Genomic DNA, 10,797 nt, shown 5'->3' with positions numbered 1-10,797 from the left:
TGCAATTTTCTTCAATTGGTAGGAAATTGGTGTTAATAAAATTCTGATTAAAGTAGTTCATTATCTTATATATGCTCAAAAATTTGATTTTAAAACTTGGGGAATTTTCCATGCTTTGGTTGAGAAGTTTTTGGTATTTGTGAGTGGGAAAAAAGTTTAGGTGAGATAATTTAGATATTGGAAACCTAAAAATAAATTGTCGGTTAAACTGCTCAATATGTATAGTTGTTTTTTTTTATATAGGTTAATCACAGATACTATGATATTTTACTCTCTCGAAGTTTTCAATCATAGAGAGTGTTTCTCTTTGTAGGTATCATTGAGTATATTTTCATTTGAACAAACTAGTAACTTGTAGAGGAGTAGTTATCTCTGAGTTCTTAATAGTACTCTGATGCTGATATTAGGATGACCGCATATTGTAGCTTTTCGTTGGATTTCATAAATGGTTCTACATCAGGAGATTATTAATTTCAGTGTTACATCGGAAAGGGTAACGGATTTCGTATGAGATTCCTAGAGAGACATAGAGTTTAAATAACTATTGACATTCATTTTTGATTAAATGTTTAACTGCTGTTTCGTAATCTGTATATAAATCGCCAATAATGAAAATATTCTATCTTGCACTGACTCTAAAATGTATAACCAAATCACATTGCTAACAGACTGAAAGATTTGAGCCCACAGTGACGTTGAAAATCTGGATGCTTTCAATTTTGGATGCTTTAATATGAATTATCGATTTAATGTACTTAAACTGAGCTGAATTTCACCACTTTAATGTTGTTTTGGTTTTTTGTATCTTATTTTGAGTAAAACTAATATTTTTCTTTGGATTTGGGCCTTGTAATATAAGGAAAGTAGTTGTATACAAACTATTATATTACGATTTATTAAAGGGAGGGTCTTTTATTGTTTATACGTATACTTATTTTACTTGTCTCTTCATGAAGTGCGTTTTTTAGGAAATAACATTTAGAAATAATAGCAACTTCTTTAAATGAAACTTTCCGACTTTGTTGTATTAGAAGGCTTTTAGACATATCTTATTACACTTTTCAAAGGGAATGGTATTTGAAGTTAATACTTAATATATTACAGATTATTTCCCGTACACCTCTAGCAGTTCTCTCGACGGAATACAGGGTGCAAACATCCTAATGTTTAGGTATATGCGATTTATGTATTTACGTGGATGACATGTAGAATAAACATAGAGATCTCAGTACAGTTGTGTTAAGTATATATTTCCCTATATTCACTAAAACATAAATCATAAATTGTAACTTCGACGTTTTGTCTCGGAAGCAGTGTTTTCAAACTGTGGTTGCGGTAGTTAGAAGATTATTTATAAATATGATACCAGAGAGGAAGTGATAACTGAATGACAAGAGTTCAGAATGATAAGGAAAGAATATAGTTTGTGACATCGTGGGATGGAAATAGAGAGTTGTTTATGAATTACCTCAATAGAAAATCACACTGAAAATAACATGTAGAAATGAAAAATAGATGTACGTGAGTGTATATATTTTGTAGAGTAGAATTAGAAGAATGGCAAATTTGGATAATACATCAAGTGTGTTTATATTTGATAAACATACATGAGCTCCAGACTAGGCATTAATATTCTGTGTGTGCGAGTGTGTTTGCGTGTGTGTGTGTGCGTGTGCGTATGTGTGTGTGTGTGTGTGTGTGTATGTATGTGTGTGTGTGTGTGAGTGTGTGTGTGTGTGCGTGTGTGTGTGTTTATGTGAGAATAAGCTTGAATATTCTCCGCCAGATCGGATTAAATAATTTTGCAAATTTAATAAAAATCAGCGGTGTGTAATTTTTTATATTGTTCAGATGTGGTTGTTTTAAAGAAAGAAATAAACACTGACACTACTCTTATTAATTACGGTGTATGGAGATTGTCTTATTAAATACAGAATAAGCATAAATAGTTATCATACACTTTATTGCTGTTTTATGTTTGATCGTCAGATCGTTAAATTGTGGTGATGTTTATGGACACAGAACAAAAAATACAATAAAACAATATACTGAATACGTATTAGTAGTTGTCTAGATCTTTTTTCTATAAAATGTATTCAATGGAAACTTTAAGTTTTGTATTTTCAACCCCTGCTACACATTATTTTCTATTTGTGTAAAAGGAAAAGATATCTTGAATATAACTTTTTGCCATGATTTAATGTTAAGCTTTACTAGAAATAGGCTCAAGTTAGGGTTTTGTACAAGCAAGAAAAGTATTCTGTGGGGTAATATTGATGAAAGAGTTACTCACTTTCTAAGTACAAGCTTCCTGTGCCCTCGGAATTTTTGAATGAGCATAAATCTTCATTAATTACATTCTATATTTTTACGTTTATATAAAATTTGTGTGGATGCGCATTTGCAAAGACTGTTCTTATAGAGGAGTTGTGTGAATTAGGAATAGGTTTATAATCTTACTATAATAGACGTTATGTCAGTCTGTCTGTCTGCCTGTCGGTTTGTTCCCTCTTGACAGTCAAAGGGCTGGATCAATCGCCGCGATCTTTTTCGGGATTACAAAGGAAATAATCTGGAAAGTCCTTAGCGATAAAAATGTGAAAAAGTATGATTATTTAGAGGATATTGAATTTTGTATTAATAAATCGCCTTTGATTTTTTTTTGTTAAATTCCGGCGACGAGGATTAACTCAGGACTCCCCCGCTCCGTATAGTTCGTGAATTTACAGGGTTTAGATTTGCAACACTATCTCATTATTTCTCATCGAAGACGGACAGATATTATTCGCATAGAATAGTGAGAGGTAAGTCTTAGTTTGATTTTTTGCAGCCTTGAAGATTCCGTTCACGCATTCACAGCAAAGAAAGCACAGGGCCAGAGTTTAGATAGTGTTGGTGTATTTTTACCCACTCCGATGTTTACACACGTCGCTATGAGTAGGACAACGGACTCCAGTAATTTGAAAATTAGTGTGAACCAAACAGATAATATCGTCTACAAAGAAGTTTTGTAATCATATTGATATTATCGAAAGGAATATGATTACTAATTTAAATAAGGAAATTTGTGAACTTTGAATGAATAACGTAAAATATTATAAACAACAAAAGCAAAAGTATATATAAATAACATTTTTTCTTGATACTTTTTATGTAGTAGTAGAAGGAAGCTCTGGTTTTCGTTAAGAGTGGTCCATATAACCATTCATGATACAGAGGCTGGGAGCCTATTTCAGTTAGGGAGTGAATCGACATTACATGTCACTTAGTCGCAAATTCATATCATACAACTGCATTTAAATGCTGCATCACCAACAATAATAAAATCTATCAAGTTCATTTACACATTGCTCAATACATACTACTATTATGATTTCCCTCTCTTATTTTGTGCTTCCATGGGTAGGTTTTCTAGTAGTTTTAACTATTAATATAGATAAGTATCAAATGACGGTATCCTGTTTGTGTACTATGTTGAGCGGTTAATTAGAACTTGTATGTTGATATTAATTTAGAAAAAGGAAAATAATTTTCTAAGCGCCTTGAGTATATAGCTATACCCAACATAATCGATTAAATGTATGATATAGAATTGGAGATTAATTATTAATGGAACAATATGTAATTATTTAATATTGTTTAAGTAAAAAGTGGTGCTGAAATGCAGTGTGGATATTCTAAGAATTTTTATTAGCGCAATAGTGATATATATATATATATATCGAAACTAACTCTAATCTAAATAAGAACATTTTAGCCATCTTTACCGCCTACACCTAATTTGAAGACTGCATGCGTATTTATGGCTCTAAATGTGCAGATTAAGGAAGTTTATAGAACCTCGGGAAAAGATGTATACCGTTCTCTAATATTTAGAGAAGTGTTTGTGGATTATCTAATAACATCATGTGAAAATATCTCAGGATGTTAAAAGTAGTATGCGTACGTGCAGCAATTAAATTAGTTGTTATGCACATTTAAATTGGAGACGATATTATTAAAAGTTATAGTTGAACAAAGTTAGCAAGATTCTTCTCTTATTACGTAATTAAGGTTTATTGAAAGAGTTTAAATTTTAGACGATTTTATACATTGCATTACAGACGTTCAGGGATCAGATATAACTGTAAAGGCTTACTTTTGTTTTCGTAAATGGTTTGTAGAAAGAGTAGGTATGATTCAAGAAGCTGTTTTGAAGTATGTTATTTATGGAACGTATGCATATTATTTCAGTATGATAAACGTCGGCTATAGCAATATTTGCTATTGCTCGTATTCAACAGTTTCATGTACGCTAGTATCTGTTTATGCAGTTTTGGGAGTAAATAAGTGAAAATTGTGTTTCTGGATAAAATTTATTGGTGTAGTTTGAATTAGACGATATATGTTCGATATCGTATTTCTAGATAGATTACTACGACCGGAAAAATTTGGGGCTTTCATTTTGTCTTTTCACTTACCTCCTTCCTACTATACTCTAGCCTCTCTTTACCTACTAATATTGCCTAATATTTCTAAATATATGACTCCATTTCAAACTACAATTAATCTTCTCCCCTTTTCCGCTGATATTTTGAATATTTTTCTCGAATTCATACAGCCACTTTTTTTCGTTTCCATGGTGTATAGTGACCGACATCACAACATACGGTACACCGTTCTGTTGTGGAGCTTAAGGTATGCAATTCGATGGACCCCTGTTCTTGACTGATACTATATTTTAATGACACCGAAGTGAGAAAAGGCTACGTGATCTCGGCGCGATTTAAACTCAGAAGGCTTAGAGCCGACGTGTTAACAATTTTGCTAGGCTGCAACATTACACTCTCCCCTACGATCCTATATCATATCTTATTTCTATGCTATTTTACAAATAAATGTTCCAGAACTAGAGTAGCTTACAAGAACTTTCGTGACTGAACATTTTGAAAAATCGAAAGCACAGCCTTTGCCAAAGTCATGTGGTCCCAATACCATACCTACATGGCACATTCTCTTCTCTGTGTGCATGGGTTACTATTATTTGCATTATGCATCATTTACATCCTTTTTATCTGTGAACTTATATATTTATTTAGTTTATTATGCGAATTAAAACAAATTTATTAATATATATCAATATAATACGTAATAACAATGTCCTTGATCTCGTTCTTATATAATGTTGTATGAACTCGTGATTTTAACATCTTTTCATAATACGACACTATATGTATGAATGAGATCTGTTGTGAAAATAAAAAAAAATATAATTATTGTCGTTGTTGTTATGAATATTACTATCATTATTATTATTATTATTATTATTATTATTATTTTTATTATTATTATTATTTTTATTATTATTATTATTATTATCATTATTATTAAGTGTATGGTTTTATATTATAATGATGCTGTTTTTTGGGGTCGGTCATTTTATTTCTTTGTTTCTTGTTATTTTTTTCATTTTTTCGTTTTCACATTTTCAAATTTCTTTTTTCCATTTAGTCTAATGGACGCCTTTCATTGGAATTGCAGGAAAAGCAATCATGACAAAGTTCCACGCCAAAATCGATGAGAAATCTTTCATTTTTTTCTTAAACGCTTTTCATTATAATTTTCTCATCGATTTCTGCTTCAGTGATGAAAGAAAACTTTCTTTCTAATGAAAGCAAATTTAGCACATTTTCCTAAAGAATCAGATCAATAATCAGACTTTTGGGACAGCGTTGATATGGTCTCTTATTGCCAAATTAACTATTGGCCAAAATTGCAATACACAAGAGAATTAAATAATATGAATAAAATTAATACAAATGAAAGAAACACAGTGTGAAAAAGTATATTTGCTAAGGTGATTTTTTAGAAAAATATTTCTTTTAATGTTGTTTATGTCATAGTTGTGTTTTCTAATTTCATGTTTCGATGCAAGCATTCTACGAGTTCTTCATGCATTTTCCAATTGTGTAGTTTGTTTCCTTCTTATTGTTCGTGTTAGAATAGTATTTGAAGAAGCCAACATTTATATTCTTGGTAAATAATCAATTAATAAATTTTATAAACCAATGAAACTTTTTTTCTTATATTTCCTTCAGTAACATTGTTATTAATATTGTTACGCTGTTCGTGTTATTATCATAATAATTTTGGAACATCCTTGGCAAGGTTTTGGTTTTCCAAATTCCTTTGAATTTGCCAATCCATACCTTGGAAATTACTGCTTCTTTTTTGAATGGAAGAGGCGTCGAACAAAAAAGTCATTGCTATATCTTATCAGTATAGTTGTTAGGCGTGTACGTTACAGAAATTTCGGCTATATTCTTTTTAAAAAATACGTTTTAAAAAGATCCGTGCAAATCTAGTGACCAGAGAGATCAGTTATGGACAAAATGTGTATCCCCTGTCTGTTTTGTCTGTTAATAGTTACAGCAATTAATAAATAGACACCGTCGTCAATGATGAATGGGAGTAGTCAATTTTGAGATCTCTTACGTGAACAAAAGGGCAACAGTGTCAACGTCATCGTCATCGCCACCAAATATATGACCTATAAATCTATATATATTAAGAGATATTGAATAGAAAAAAAACAAACAAAAAAGATTAATACTAGTTGACTATCAGAAAAAACAAAAAAAAACAATGTGGGACAGTTGTGTTCTACTATATTCTTCTGATGCTCACTTGAAAAATTATCTGTTAAGAAAGCAGAAAGTTTCTATACTTTTGAAGGAGCACATGAAAGATGCAAAACTTGTTTGATATAAAGAAAACTTTAGTTTTGATATGTTTAGGAAGGTAGTATCAGTTTATGCCGAAGATCAAAAATGGAGCAAAGAGATAGGCGGTGATAGTAAGCGGCACAGCTCCTATAGGCTCTTGCTGAGTTAACACAAGGACTTTGGCAGTGATATTGGATCGCTACAATTTTCAAGGTACAATGCGGGTAGTTCGAGTACTTACTTGACGAAAAATAAAATGTAAATGCATGAGATATTCATGGACATGCAAGTCCACATAGCAATCTCTAAAGAACAGTCCTGGACCCCATTGTTGATAAAGAACGAATATCAATAAAATGAGTGTTGCTCCGTCAGATGTGAATATGGGGAAAAAAACGTAGGGAGAGAACAGTAGATAAAGGCAGAGCAAATATCAGAAGAATCACAAACACAACCTCCACCACCACAACAACAACAACAACGACGACGACGGTGACGACGGCTATGTAAACGGGAGGCCGAAACTACAGAAATATTGTATGGTATATTTATTAAATGTCTATTCACTCCAGTTCTGAAAAGAATGGTGTTTAAAAAATGTTCACATGCTTGGAATGGTGTTTAAAGAATGCTTGGGCGCCGCTCAAATGAGTCGAAATAAGGAAAATTAAAAACAGTAAAGCGTACTATGCTACAAGATAGTTTCTGAACTATGCCAAGTGCATTGAGGCGACACCAACAGTTGCAATCGGCATTAATTTTCCTAATGGAAATTTCTATGAATTTAAAGCAACAAAATGGAAACCCAATAGTCTGAATAAATAGGTATTTTGCAAAAATGCATCTAAATGTTTTACAGAAATTATTGAAATCACGCCCGTATTACAAAAGAAGAAATCTTTATCGAACTTCACTATATCAACTTTAACTGAGAGGTTAGAATATTTCCATCGTGAAACTGGTTATTCAAAGATATCCCCTCCTAGGTCTTCAAAAATATCCCATTATATGTTCTTTCAATTGAATTATTGCTTAATGATAATAAATGCATAGAGAACAGCGAAAACCATTACAATGACGCACACATTCATTATTAAGCTCCAGGAGATTTTAACGTGAATATGCTATTAATATTTTTCTATGGAGAACGAACAACGTCATGCAGAAAATGTGATGTATGCTCATAACATTCGATTCATACACGCAAGAGTACTTTGAGACACCATGCTGTTTCGACTTAGGTGTGTCTCCTCTGTCAAATTTAGGTCTTGATAAAAAAAAAAAAAACTGAAACAAATATTATAACTCTTGTTTATAGAATTCAGCTAACAAAACTTTAGCTGGTGTGTGCTAATGTTCGGCAAACTGGTAACAAATATTTATGGGCATTGAGATCAGTCAAAACCAAAGCAATGACGTATATATATATATATATATATATATATATATATATACACAGACAGAGACACACAGACACGCACACATATATATATATATATACATATTTTCTAAGTTCCAAAAGATTCAAACGTGAATATTTTAATCACAGTTGTATTTCACCTTCAAAGAATGATTCCTCTTTTTAGAGGTTGTGTGTTTCCCCGAGGCTAAAATACAGCGACGATTAGCTAACATATGAAGAATACATATGCAAACGTATTAGCAAACGTATGAAGAATAAATATGAACGTAACTACATTTATAATCTTTTCTATTGTAAGCACAAGGCCCAAAATCTTTGAGGAAGGTCAGTCGATTAGATATATCTCAGTACGCAACTGGTATTTAATTTATCAACCTCGAAAGGATGAACGGCAAAGTCGACCTCAGCGGTATTTGAACTCAGAACATAAAGTCAGGCGAAACACCTCTAAGCGTTTAGCACGGCGTGCTAACGTTTCTGCCAGTTCGCCGCCTTGTCACTACATTGATAATGGTAAACCTCTTAGTTTACCTGATTACTCTTCATTCACCAAATTTGAAACCATAGGTGACCTTAGGCTTATCACTTCAGAAATTTTCTTTCGGTAAATTGTTACCACAATTTAGTGCAATCTCATATAATTCATCGTTGTTCGTGTACCTTGGTATATTTTCTGTTTACAAAATGTCTAATCTAGGTTGCTGCTCAAATTTGCTTTCTAACATTTTAAATACTGAAAAGTTTTTTTCTGGATGTTACTTTTGTAAATTATCAGTAACTCTTAAAGTTTTAGTGATTCCTGCCAAAGAGAACTGTTGTATAGAAGACATTACTTTTCAGTTCAGAAGGGGAATGTTTTTCGATAACAGCTTAAGATAGGCAATGACACTTGTTCCTTGTTTCACATTTGTAAGTAGTGTCGAGAATTTTTTTAATTCCAAAAAAAAAAAAAAAAACGAAGATAACGTATTTGAAATGCATATAAAATATTAGAGCCTATCAGAGACAACCGCCATTACAATTTCGAGTTGGATTCCAAAGCGCAACCAACTGAGACAATAGATATTACCCAACCATTTTATTCTGTGTCTAACCCTAGGTCTTCTACCGGCATGCTCGGCTTGAAGAATTAGTCTTGCGATACTTTCCTGGGACATTTTAATCAAATTTTAAGAACCGGATTATGACCTCTTAATGCAGAAAAACTACGCATACTGTTGAGAGACGTTACTCTAATCTCCCTTGGAATAAAACCTACAAATAAATCTGTCTAAATTCTCCGCAAAAATGCAAGCTACGCTGGTTTCAAAGTTTGGCACAAAGCTAGCAATTTTGTGGAGGGTAAGTTGCTTATATCGACACTGTTCAACTGATAGTTATTTTATCGACTTAGAAGGTTTAAAGGCGAAGTCGACCTCGGCAGAACCTGAACTCGGAAGGTAAAGACGGACGAAATGCTGCAAAGTATTTTATCCGGTGTACTAACTATTGTATCAACTTGCCGCTTTAGGTGCAAGTTATATCGTGTTATCGCAATCACGTGAATCAATAGGAAAATATTTTTAATTAAACAAATTTCTAGCACTAGTTTTGTAGCTAAAAGCACAATATTCATGTTATCAATTTAGTAGCACGACTAATATTCAGTTAAAACTTTTATTTGAGAAAATTACAGCATCTCTTCTTCGCCTTTGGCGTCGTATATTCCCAACGAAGAATACATTTACATGTGTGTTAGTTTTACAGAATTCTTTATTATATAAGTAGAACATTGAAAAATATTTTACTGTGAAGATGCATAAATAATATGTGTTTAAATTGTGACAACTGGCAACTAAATAATTGCCTGCTCTACTCGAAACAAAGGGAAAATACGAAAATTATAAAGCAATTGTGCACCAAAAGAGAAATCAATGATAATATATAACATCACATAAAATAATAGCCACTTACATTTTTAATTAGGTATTAAATGGACAGTGTATGCCTAACGGTTACCAAGTTGTTATTCAATGCTTTAAATGACGCCTCTATCCAATATGACTTGACATCATCGAAACATGTTCAAATTTTGATGAATAATTTAAAAATAGATTTATTTTCATCGTTCAAAGACATTTTCAATCACACCTGTTAGATATTCTTCCAATGTATGCAACAAAACCATTTGTAAGAAACCACCACTGCTAGCACCGCCACTACTACTACTACTACTACTACTACTACTACAACTACTGCTGCTGCTGCTGCTGCTGCCACTGCTGCCACTGCTGCTGCTGCCACTGCTGCTGCTGCCGCTCCCGCTGCTGCTGAGGGTGCTGCTGAGGCTACTGCTGCTGCCGCTGATGCTCCTGTCGTTGCTTCTACCGCTATTGATGCTGCCGCTGTTGCTGCTGTCGTTGCTACTAATATCATTATTTATACACTAAATTTAATTAAAAGCTTTCACTGCAGAACAGAAGAGCCTTGAAGACGTACGACACGGGCAAGGCATAGGATCTTTATTGTCTGCTCTAATGTATAAGCAATAGTTTTCAAGGCAGAGAATCATTGTAAGATATACAGATATACATATAAAACGTCCCCCTCTCCTTTACATTTGCATCTTTTCTGTTTTTATTTTGTTTGGTGGTACTGTAATGATTTTTTCGGGTGACTTTTTAAAAACAG

This window comes from Octopus bimaculoides, chromosome 5, assembly GCF_046866305.1.
Source record: "Octopus bimaculoides isolate indiv1 chromosome 5, ASM4686630v1, whole genome shotgun sequence".
Classification (NCBI taxonomy): domain Eukaryota; kingdom Metazoa; phylum Mollusca; class Cephalopoda; order Octopoda; family Octopodidae; genus Octopus; species Octopus bimaculoides.
Note: the sequence above shows the minus strand (reverse complement) of the source record.